Below are 13,329 nucleotides of genomic sequence, written 5' to 3' on the forward strand. Positions count from 1 at the left end.
AGTAAGATAGTACTTAAGGGGAGTACCTTCTGAGAGGCATACTGAGTACAATCACCAGTAATGAAGGAGCATATCAAAACCAACTGTTGTTTCTTCAATCGTAAGTACTCATGTTCATAAATGATAACGTTCGACCTGGCAAAGAGTCTGTACGTTTCTTTTCAGTCGCCTACAGATCCAAAGGTAGTTGGGTTAATCCAGTAATGCAGGGGTTGAACATTTTTAAAGGAAGGCGACCCTGGCAGATGTACCCACTGAAAACAATAAATACGCCTTCGACGCTTTCATCACAATGTTAGGATATAGCTTCCTCATTTCTCTCTGTGAACGAATCATCTAGGAGTAACAACAGAGCGCAGAGGACTTCTGAAAAGGAGCTCACGATCAAGACTCACTGACATCTTATCACAAACCTCATAAGTAATATTTGCTGTTGCGTTTCTTTGAGATATTGCTACGGACAGAAAAAAAAAAGGAAATAGTCCAAGATTTGTATTATATCCTCGTACTAGGAATTATAGCGTCGTGATGAATTGTTCGACTTAATGCCCTGTACATTCATTGGATGAGAAAAATTCTACTCACCAAGACTGAACTATATTGGCCTTGTTTGTATCAGTCGCAGAGAGAAATGAAACGGCATGATGAAGTCCCTTAATGTCATCCGCAAGTTATATTGGAATATTTTTCTTCTTGTGGTATTATCTCTGGTGTTCTCTCAGGTCTGCATGTTGTGCAATGGAGAGGACGTTGTCAATATACCTGTCAACGCAGGCGGTAATTTGACGTTGGAATGCAATGGCTATGAAGAAACAGACAGCTTTCGATTTTCCAAAACAGAACACCAAATGGATAATACCAAGGACGACGACTATTTCGCGTTTTACTCCAGGTTAGACGAAAACTTGCCAAAGCGAGAAAGGATGAATGACCACACCATCAGCACATACGTAGAAGATGTGAACGGAACTGGTTCCCTGTACTTATCTTTCACTCATATCTCATACAGTGACTCCAGTAGCTATACATGTTCAATATCATCGAAAGGCAAGGGATATGTAACGACGAAAACGTTTCATGTTCGTGTGTTTGAATGCACTTGTTTCTTTGATGCACGCCCATCAGGCCACCAACACCTGGAAGTCAACACCGTAAATTGTAACATCACAGGGTTACAAAGTGAAGAGTATGACTGGACAGTTAGTCTGCATCAGTTAGTAAACATGAATTTGTCTGCTGGATCATTTACGGTTTCAATGAGACAAGAGTTTTCGACATATCGTTCATTAGAAATTACACTTGATCCCTTTTCGAACGCCACTCCAATCTGGTGTGATATACTTCCATTATCATCACCACCATCGCCATTTCCATCTACATCCCCAAATCCGGGTACTTCGTCATTTCCCGCTAATTCGCAATTTCTGGGTACTTCGCCTTTTCCTGGTTCTTCGCCAGTTCCCGCTACTTCAATTGGAGTCATCATCGGTAGCGTGATATTCATCTTAGTGGTCCTTGTTTGCTTGATTAGCAGACACAAGATCATGAAACACGCATGCCGAATCAAAGGTGGTAGGAACCAAAGAAGTCCAGTGGGCAATGGAGCAGCGGCGAGTGGGTCTGTTAATCAACAGGGTCCCCCCTACGAAACGATCCCTGCTCATGCTCATTCACCGGGAGCAGCACTCCTGGATGACACAGAGAAGTGTAAATCAGTACAGTACCCTCACCTTTACGAAAGAATCCCGCATCAATCGCAGGAAACATCATTTGGGGACGAGGATAAAGAGCTTGATGACATCGATCTTCACTTGTACGACTACGACTTTTTCGCCGAGGACGACGAAGTGGCCGGTCGTCAACCCACTCTACGAATCCAGTGATGTAACAAACTTGCGTGATCCGAAGAAGGAATATTATTAATCGGATAAGAAGCAATGTCCATTGGAAGTATATCGGTAAAACTGTAAAAGAATCCGAGAAAATGGATATTCTGCAGTCCCCAACACACCTGGTGGTAGCAAAGAGATGATTGTTTACGTTTTCATACAAAGCTTTCAACCCCGCATCTTTCAATTTTCACTCCCAACTGTTGCCAACACTAGAACTCTGATTCGTACAGTTGCAGAAATAACCTCTTGTTCTTGAACGTACGAACTGAATATTATAAAGCCTGAATCTGACATGAATTTTTCATGGGAATCATGCATGTATTATTTTTGTATAGGGTATTGGACGGAAGCTATCTTGACTTGATCGCTGATACTAACCCACCATACACCAGCAAACTCATGATAATTGTAAACTATTTCGCGTGTACTGTAGCCTTATGAATTTGTATTTGTATGGTGTGGTTTATCTTCAATAATCGTAGAATTTAATTAACTTTATGAAAAGTACGTAGCAATTTCCATAATTGCATTCAAAACTCATAAGGTGTATAAGAAAGAGATCAGTGTGTCTACCTTATTTAATGCTCCATGAATAACAATGTATGCAATTTGTTCTCTCTATTAAGCATAAATATATGCACACTATACACACATACAAAGATACGCTTTTTTCCTTTTCTTCGGTGCTCTTTCTGGCCTGCAAAATTATTAAATATAAAATTTGATGGCCAAAAAATGTTATTTAGCCGCCCGAGATAAAAAAAGCGGCACATGGAAATCTTTTTTTTTTTCATCTTTATTTCTTACATAGGCTTTCTATACTGTAGTTTATCCCAACCGTGGTACGTGTATACAATTACCCACGCCGATGAAAATCGGCAGGGGGTTATGTAAAGGGTTCCGTATGTTTGTTTGTTTGTTTGTTTGTTTGTTTGTTTGTTTGTTTTTTTTGTTTGTTTGTTTGTTTGTTTGTTTGTTTGTTTGTTTGTATGTTTGTTTGTTTGTTTGTTTGTTTGTTTGTTTGTTTGTTTGTGTACAAGATAACAAGAGAACGGGTAAACGGATTTGCACGAAATGTTCAGGGAATGTTTGGATAATGACAGGAAAGAATCGATTAGATTTTGGTGATAATCGGTTGACCCTTGCAAATTCTGTGTGACCTTGAAGTTTTGACCCCATGGTATAGTGACCATTCCGAAAATTTCCCGTTTCTCACTTTGCGATTTTCCGCTACCATACGAACACATAAACTCCCCAACGATCCGACTTCGCTGCTCAAATGTTCGTAAGAATTCCGAAATTTACGTTTAGGCCTATTTGAGGGACTATGTCCTTCTAGATTTATGAAAGTTCGTTCTCCGTCATCACAAACTGGCCCGTATTTTGATGATTTTTCAAATTAACATTGATTGTTTTTTTCGTTGGAGGAGCATTTTGCTCGGTCGCAGTCACACTGCACGATATGCGTGCTCAATGTCAATGCGTGTGCAAGGCCGCTGAAAATGCATCGCGCTCTACACTGTTGGTGCAAAATTGCACCGGGGACGTTGCGGCGCTCGTTGGTGGCCGAATACTGGTGCAGTAGACATTTGCATTCAACCCTTGCATTGAATAATTCCCGTAGACACTAATCATAGGGGTAATTGCCTAGGGGGTACGTAAATTTTGTTTTTCTTTTTTGCTTTTGTGGATACCATCAAAGATCGTACACTCATACGACCTTTGATATTTGATGATTTTTCAAATTAACATTGATTGTTTTTTTCGTTGGAGGAGCATTTTGCTCGGTCGCAGTCACACTGCACGATATGCGTGCTCAATGTCAATGCGTGTGCAAGGCCGCTGAAAATGCATCGCGCTCTACACTGTTGGTGCAAAATTGCACCGGGGACGTTGCGGCGCTCGTTGGTGGCCGAATACTGGTGCAGTAGACATTTGCATTCAACCCTTGCATTGAATAATTCCCGTAGACACTATTTCATAGGGGTAATTGCCTAGGGGGTACGTAAATTTTGTTTTTCTTTTTTGCTTTTGTGGATACCATCAAAGATCGTACACTCATACGACCTTTGATATTTGATGATTTTTCAAATTAACATTGATTGTTTTTTTCGTTGGAGGAGCATTTTGCTCGGTCGCAGTCACACTGCACGATATGCGTGCTCAATGTCAATGCGTGTGCAAGGCCGCTGAAAATGCATCGCGCTCTACACTGTTGGTGCAAAATTGCACCGGGGACGTTGCGGCGCTCGTTGGTGGCCGAATACTGGTGCAGTAGACATTTGCATTCAACCCTTGCATTGAATAATTCCCGTAGACACTAATCATAGGGGTAATTGCCTAGGGGGTACGTACATTTTGTTTTTCTTTTTTGCTTTTGTGGATACCATCAAAGATCGTACACTCATACGACCTCTGATATCATCACACTCTCGGCTTGCTATAATCAAAATATCCCGCAAGAAAACGGCGTATTTCTCGATTTTTAGCGCTTTTTCCGCGACCCGTCGCGTAGACAATACTCTTAAAACTGGACTTAATTCGCGCGCGCTTGGAAAAGTTCCGATTCTGCACTTTTGACGGTGGAATTTGGGATTTTCGATGGATTTTTGGAGGAGACTTAAGGACTTTCCTGTACGTGAATGAGTGTTAATACCGTATGTGTAATGATGTGATTTGCGTGTGATGTGACTGTAGAACCAAAGATCGTACACTTCAGTGTACGATCTTTGGTAGAACTCACTGGCTGGTGATAAAGCACACTGGCAATTAAGTGGCCGAATTCTGGTAGATGACCGAATGCACATTATGTTTACCCCGACTTTGTACTTAGGCGTGGGTCTGCCGCCTTTGACGGCCCCTCTCTAGTTCAAATGTGTTTTGTTTCTTCGTTTTTCATTTTGATGAGTGCCGGTGTAATGAACTTGAACAAATCATTATCAAGTTATCAATACACCTGCATATGTTTTTAACACTTCTCTTTCATTTTCATCTCGATGATTGATGCATTTATCAATAATTGATGTTGTTTGGATACAAACATTGATTTGTCAAAAAAAAAATATAATAGAAAAATACATCGTATAGAGACCAGAATGTTTAAGCATCATAGAGATAAACTCCATGTTAAAAGTTGATATGATTTATCCTGCAAAATGTGACCATAATTTCTAGAATGTAACCACAAATTCTACCTTCCGAAACAAAAATCTTAGAATTTCAAATATACAAATCTGCGTTGTATTCATACCTAGATATGCTTAAAATGAAGAAAAAATCTTGATAAAGCTGTTGAACTACTTCAGTAACAAGATATTAACGTTGATTCACATTAACTATTTCGTAATTAGCAAAATCGGAGGTTAAACAGCTAAGCATACCACCATTGCTGACAAATTCCAAGCCACTAGCACGAAGGGCAATGTCCGTGCTCCACAGACCTCTGCGAGCATATTATTTACAGCTGCTTCAAAATTTCCATAAACTGTGTAAACTTCAAAATGAGAAGTCTAGATAAGAAACCGTTTAAGACAATATTCCTTACACCGTTTAAATTCAATGTTATCGAATATTAATTGCAGAATATATTTCTAAGATCTGATAGAAGTCTGTTATATTTCTGAGCAGAGATGGAAAGAAAGTTTACTTTTCATTATACAGTGAATGTAGCAGTATTAGTTTTGAAATTTATTTTTTAGAAATCTATTTATTTCATTTATTAGTCTATCAATTTGCTTTATTTTCACAGGGTGGCATTATTTGGTGAGTAGAACACTGGAGGCCCTGGTAAAACAATTTACACACATATTCGCAAACTTCGAAAGATTATGATAAAATGTATCTACAGAAACAAAAATTCACTGGAGAAGCTGTGATTACATAACATTATCAAATTTGTCACGCTAGTCCCTTCCTCCAGACAGAAGACCCCCCCCCAAAAAAAAGAATAATTGATACTACAAATTATTCATGGACATTTTTTTGTCTATAATGAGACTCGAAGAACGCATATATTTTCAATAAATTACAAAGAATCTAAGGGCCCCAAGTGATTGTTATAAAATTGTGGGCTTGTTGGGATTTCTTTGGCAGTATAGTGACCGACATCAATTATAAAGGCCAGCGTCATGATGCCACAGGGTGTCCGCAAATGTCGAGCCCTCCATACTACGCTTACAAGATACGTAGGTATTTTAATGCTGAAAAAAGAAATTAAGTAATTAATTGATAAATGCCTAAAGAATAAATAAATGAAAAAAATAATTAATCAATTAATTGCCTGATTGATATTAATAGATGAATTATCCAATGAATAAATTAAAAATATGGGATAATAGAGATAAAGAAAAACGTGCCTCTTTAGCAAGAGTTTTTTTGTTTTTGTTGCTTTTTCATCGTGTGCAATCATGGAGAAATTCCATCACAGGCTTGTGAAGAAAGCAATGAAAACATAATGATGAATATGCCATGATTATTATTATTAATATATCAAGATAATGACTAAATATGCAGTCCCTTTACCAACGAATTATGCTCCTCCTAACAGTATACATACTCTCCGAATTGTGTATAGATATACTTTTTCTTATTTATCAAATCCTGATGAAAACAAAGGAAGAAGCGGAAAATCCTCTTTCTTATTGCAACCCTTTTCTGTTTACCGGAATATGCATTGCCCATCCTGGAGAGAGTTTACGTGTATGACACTCTGTGTAAGTCTCTATTTGTCCTCAAAACAGCTTTCAAACAGCTGACAAAAAAAAAAAGAAAATGATGGAAAGAATTTGCAAGGCATTTTTCCGCCATTCTCGCACTGTTATGAATATCTCGTAGCAGAACACAACAGATGATTAGTATTCTTTGGTCTCTAGAACAAACATACAAAACTACTTAACTAGAGAGCTCGTTCGCATCTACAAACACAACCAAATGTATTTCCCAGACAATGTTATAGTGTCGTTAAATGTCATTGTGTTAAGTACAACATCAAGTAAAGTAGGACCTATTATACGCTGATATTATTCTGCAGCCATTGGTGCTACAGTTGTGCTGCACAATTTCAAATACAGAATTTTCGTGATGGAACCATCGAAGTGAAGTGGCTTTGTTTCGCTTAGCAATGTCAAACCCTCTTGAATATACGCCTGACACACTGTAAAGGTGATTGTGAGAAAATTAAATGTCATGCAATATCATGTACATACCCTAATCATGCAGCGGCTGGTAGAGCAGAGTCCAATGTTCGTGTACCAGCAAGTATAAGAATAATAACTAGAAATATCGCTGTGGCGACTGGTATATGCCTCCGCCATAATGCATGGTTCTCCTAATAGGTCTATAGTACATGTGGACAATGTGTGATTACATTTTCATAAAATTGGCAAAATAATAAAATGACAAGTTTCTCACACATGTGCTGAATGTTCACCTTCCTTGACCTAGGTTTAATTGGATGAATAGGAGAGCATGTATTTGGAGATTCAAGAACTTTAACTTGACTGTGATCCATTCATAAGTTTATGCACTGAGTAATTTTCAAGGTATGGAGAAAAAGTGCAATTTCTGTATTGAATAGTAAATTGTTGCCAATTTCATGTGGCCTTTGACCCTAAAATTCATATTAAGATAATTACTGTCAGGCAGAACATACATAAATATGTAGTAAGTTTCAAGATAACTTGAATCATTTCCTCGATATGGAGGAGACAGTTAGTTCAGCACTTTCACTTGATCTTTGTCCTTTTGACCTTGGAGGCAAAAAAAAAAAAAAAAAAAAAAAAAACTTCCCAGAGAATCTCTATTGGGTTATACATGCATACACAAAGTGTTAAAAAACTAATCCTGCTGGCATTGCATGAATATGAGGGAAAAAGTGAAATTTTGAAGTGTTGCCCTTGACATTTGACCCCATGAACCCTAAATTCTCTTGATAATCACTGCCAGTCAGTGCATACTATGTTCCATGAAGATACCTTGAACAATTTCCAAGGTACAGAGAAAAAAGTGAAATTTCAATATTTTTACTTGACCTTTAGACCTTTGACCTTTGACGTCATGACCCAAACTTTCACCAGAGAATCTTAATTGGGTAATACATATATACACTAAGTTTCAGGAAACTATCTTCAGGCAATGCATAGATATGCAGGAAATAGTGAAATTTTACAAATTTGACCTTGACCTTTTGACCTTTGACCTTGACCATGTGCACCCAAAAGTTGATAGGCACAACTTCACCCCATAATACACATAGATGCCAAGTTTCATTGGGATACCTCAAAAGATTTTTAGTTACGCTTGCCTCAAAATTCATTACGGACGGACGGAAGGACGGACGGACAGACGGACAAACGGAAGGACAGATGGACGGACGGACGGACGGAAGGACGGACGGACAACCCGAAAAATAATGCCTCCGGCACCACTTCGTGTCGGAGGCATAAAAACTTGATAAATTACAGTTTCAGGAAAGGATTATACCCATAAATAAAATATCCTCAAAACGCATGCATCAACACTACATTGACGTCACAAAGCGAAGCATCCATCAATGATAATGAAATCATATGTCATGCTGAGTGACGCAAACAAACACATTAGCAAATGTCATTACATTGTACACACCGTGTTTGCAGTGGATACTAATCGTAAGGACAAGTCCACCTTCGTATAGGGTGCACGTCACGAGACCGACACCCACGAGTCATACAGCCCACAAGTTATACAGCTCACAAGTCATACAGCCCACGAGTCATACAGCCCACAAGTCATACAGCCCACCAGTTATACAGCCCACGAGATCGACACTGAGTAAATAAAGCCCACGAGTTCGACATCAAGTAAAATAAGCCCAGGAGTTATACGGCTCACGAGACCGACACTACGCACAAAAGGCTCATGAGACCGACACTAGGCAAACAAAGCCCACGAGACCGACACTACACTTGAAAAGGCCCACGAGACCGACGCTACGCATACAAGGCTCACGAGACCGACATTACGCAAAAGAGGTTCACGAGACCGACACTAAGCAAAGAAGGCCCACGAGACCGACAGGATGAACAGCGCCACCTATAGACCAATAAATTGTATAGGGTGTCCTGATAATGGCATAAGGAAGATATGAGAGATACAAAAGAAGAGTTGCCAGGGTGTTACCCCATCAGTTGCCCCCCCCCCACCCCCTGAAGTGATCAAGATCTTTAACTGTGTTTGCGTGGGTGTGTGTTTGTGAAAAAAAAAATGAATAAAATTAAGTAAACGTGTGCAACAGATCTTTCCACATTAACTAAAGATGCCAAGACACCCTCGTTTGCATGTTAACCCTGTGACCTCTTTTATATATTCCTACTCCCAGCCCCCCCCCCCAAAAAAAGATAAATGAATAAATGAATAAATAGATAAAAAGAGAGAGAGAGATCTGCCTTTGGTGATTGTTATTATATTCTAGTGGGATCATCGAGAGGCATTTTATAGAGTGAAAATCTCCATGATTCGAGTATGCGTATGGGATGAACAGAGAAAAAACGGCTCGTAAGAAAAATTCTTAGTGCAATTCAATCTAGTCTGTATAAACAAAGTGGCTACCAAAATCATTACATTTTTATTCTTGTAGGCGGTTGCTTGTGGAAATTTCGCACAGAACTGGCAAATTAAAATCACTTAAATTACATGATGAGAAGGTGGAGCTGCAGACAAGAATTTAATACAGGTCAACGAATTAGGAAGGAAATAAAGCATAGATATTTTTTTAATGCAAATACAATACATTTAATTGATGAGAGATAAGTGGTTTAATAGCTATACTTCACGGATTTTGGAATTTTATGAGATGCTGTTGTACTATGATATTAATCTGCATTGGCTCGACGAATCTGATTATCAAGGAAAAAATATCACGAAATGTGATGGCAGTAAATGATTAAAAAATGGCAATTTCTCCTATATGTTATGTATAATATACTCATATTCGATTGGGATTCGGAAAAAATCAAGATGCTTCCATAAAAACAGCTATTGTACTTCACGAAAAATGTACTGTTTTGGAGGAGAATAACACAAGCCACAAATCGAGGTGAATCCCTGCGATATAAAACGTTTTAATCAGTTGAATTACATATAGTTACAGAGAAAATTACAAATAGATCTTACTCCAAAACGTCTAAGCAGGGGGTAGGATATCTAATATAGCCTAAGAAAATAGTGAATATCTTATAGAGAAAGAGAAGAGGTAAAAAGTACATCCTGTCCATCTTCTAGCTAAAAACTAGGAAAGCCTATTAAAAGTAGCACGATGGCATTATCAAATCTCTAAAATCAATCCATAAATCGTTCTTGTCCTCTTTTATAAATTCATTTGACCACGTTGTTGTTGTTTTTTTTTGTCTTCTCCTTTTCTTTTTTTTTTTTTTTGGGGGGGGGGGAGGGCATGAAGAATGCAATTCTATTTTTCTAATTGATAACAATGTCGCTTCCTGACAGACCTGCCCCCCCCCCCCCGGAAGTGTGTGGAAATACATATTTGATGTCGTTCATATGTAGATGGTTACCATCTTTCACTTGATATCATGACGAAATTGCACCCGCCAGTATTGTATTTTTCCGTTCATGGAACACCCTGTACAGGTAGTTGACATGTAGATGGCGCTGTATATCCTGTCGGTCTCGTGGGCCTTCTTTGCCTACTGTCGGTCTCGTGGGTTTGCTTTGCTTAGTGTCGGTCTCGTGAACCTTTATTGCTTAGTGTCGGTCTCGCGGGCTGTGTTTGCTTAGTGTCAGTCTCATGAGCCTTTTGTGCGTAGTGTCGAACTCATGGGCTGTATGACTCCTGAGCCGTATAACTCGTGGGCTGTGTGACTCATGGACCTTTTATTGATGTCGGTCTCGTGGACCGTAGGACTCGTGGGTGTCGGTCTCGTGGGATGACCCCTTCGTATACATGTGGAATGAGTGAATGCAGCAATATTATTAGAACACATCCGTGAAACTTTGGGGGAAATCAGACAATCCATTCACAAGTTATGAATTTTTAAAGTGTCTGCGCAGTCCCTACACTGGATGAGAAGACTGTTACAGTGTATGATGTCACATGCGTACGACGATATAAGGAAAATATAAAGATAAGTTTACAACTTGTTATTCTTTAAAAAAATCCTGGCTCGACTTGTCGCTGACGTATTTCAAGGGTAATAACATTCCTCCTGCCTTCTGAAAGAGGGAAGTCAAGTGAAAATATGTTGAATTTTCTTGTTTTCTTTATATTGTTGAACACATAGGACGTCACAAGCTCTAGTAGTCTTCTCATCCAGCAGTGACTGAGCAGAAACTTCAAAAATTCATAACTTTTCAATGGGTTGTCCAATTTTCCTCAAACCCTTATTGATGAGTTGTAATAGTATTGCTGCATTCACTCATTCCAGGGCCCTGTTGCATAAAACCCTTACCGCTGGACTTACCGCTCCTTTCTAGCGGTAAGTCTTCAAATTAGCGGTAAATTTTAGAATCCTTGATGCTGATTGGCTGTGATGCCTAATTTTGACGGTAGTTACCATTGAAATTCAACGGTAAGTTTTATGCAAAGGGCCCCAGATGTCCATGAAGGTGGATTTGTCCTTTCAGTTCTCTGTTTCATAGGTAACAAACTGACGTTATGATCAATGAGAAAGTCCGGAATGGCAATCTAATCTAGCACATGCATTCTGTGCCTTGTAGTTCATCTAATTGTCAGGTAGGGTTACCAGAAAATTAAGCCCTTATAACAATCTACTTGTGACAAATGAAAGTACGATTTTTCCCCAGTACTTTCATGTTTCAAATACTTTCGAATATGTGTCAAGCATTCCTGAAATAAATAGCAAAAGAAATTCTTTCATACATCGCAGATATGTCTGTGAAAAGTTGTATACTTTAACACACGTTTTAGCTGAGCGAAAGGCGCACAATCGGGTGTCTTTCACAGAACTTTACTGCCACTCGTACACATGACGACAAATGACGACAGACACTCGTCTCCTGAAATGTATTTCCTTTTGTTGATTGCTTAATATTTCCTTGTCTGTTTGTCTCTATAATTGTCTCTCTTTATCTCTCTTTTTCTTCTGTCAATCTTTCAATGTTGGTTTGGATGGAAACGTTAAGAACAAAACGCATCCAGATACCATGTAATGTTTGTTTGTATCATTTTCCATCTGAGATGGATGGATAGCCCATATTCAGCTACACTAGCTGGTCTTTCATGGGGTCCAGCTGAATGTGAGGCGGGACTCCTTCCCCGAGATAATATGCACCCTGCTCTTTGCCATGAATGAATGAAGCGAGATCTTTTACGTGCACGAGTTGTGACTTTCTCACACACGTACGGGACCTCAATTGTATGTCCTATCAATAAGGGACAAGCCTACAAAGAACGTAAAACTCTTTGCTACAAAGATTTGTACAATTTTACCATAGTATATTTTTATTTCTGTTATACATGTATTCCCTTGACAGGGTATCCAAACTGATACTGAGTATTTACCAACTCGGCAAACCACATCGCACGCACGGCAGATTAATTTCCTTTTCACCCAAGGACATACAAGGAGGAAAAATACACAATAATACACAAGGCTTGATAAAGAATAACTTAGGTAGTTTATTTGGTTATCTTTCTCCTTTTTTTTTCTTTTGCTTTGCTTTCTCTCACTCTCTATTTTCAGTCCTGTAACATACAGAGTGTATCTGGTACATAAAACAAATAACCCTTCTTTTATCAACATCGTCAGTTATTGTATCATAGTAATCATAGCAGATTTCTGAAGGAATCAATTTTCAAGTATCCTCTTTATCATCTGTACACTGTCTTTGATTATGCAACAGTTTCTCCTCTTTGTGAACTTCCATGTCACAGGGTGGAGTCCACTCTGGCATTAAAAATCATTTTGCATTACACTACATACAACTAACATCAAGCAAAAATGTCAGTACAACAGAAAAAAAAGACACAAATAAAAGAAAGCAAATTAATCCTCTATACCTGGACAAATATTGTACTACTTGTAATGTACCCATAAAATATACACTCTGAGATGATTTTTTCTTTTATTCATGTTACCAATTTGCTTCTGATATAAAGACAATCCCAGAACGATCTCACTGAATATATAATCATTTTTTATCTCTCTCTCGCACGTTCAAAATTCATTTCTCGTACTACAACTATATGAAATATCAAAATGCATAAAGTATACTTCTTTCATACACAGGTTCATGAATAATTCATCAAAGTACAGAATGCGAGTGAAGGTCCCTGTGTTTGTGACGATAACATATTTTTGAATCAACAGAAAAGTCAGGGACATTCCCACTCAAAGATCTTTCACAAGTCCATGGATTTTGTGGCTTGACTATTAAAGTAGACACATTTTCACTGTCTCTAGGGATTTTTGTCAACCCTATG

Source organism: Diadema antillarum, unplaced genomic scaffold (assembly GCF_040938485.1).
Source record: "Diadema antillarum isolate AM-2024a unplaced genomic scaffold, OU_Dant_1.0 seq00000157_RagTag, whole genome shotgun sequence".
Taxonomy (NCBI): domain Eukaryota; kingdom Metazoa; phylum Echinodermata; class Echinoidea; order Diadematoida; family Diadematidae; genus Diadema; species Diadema antillarum.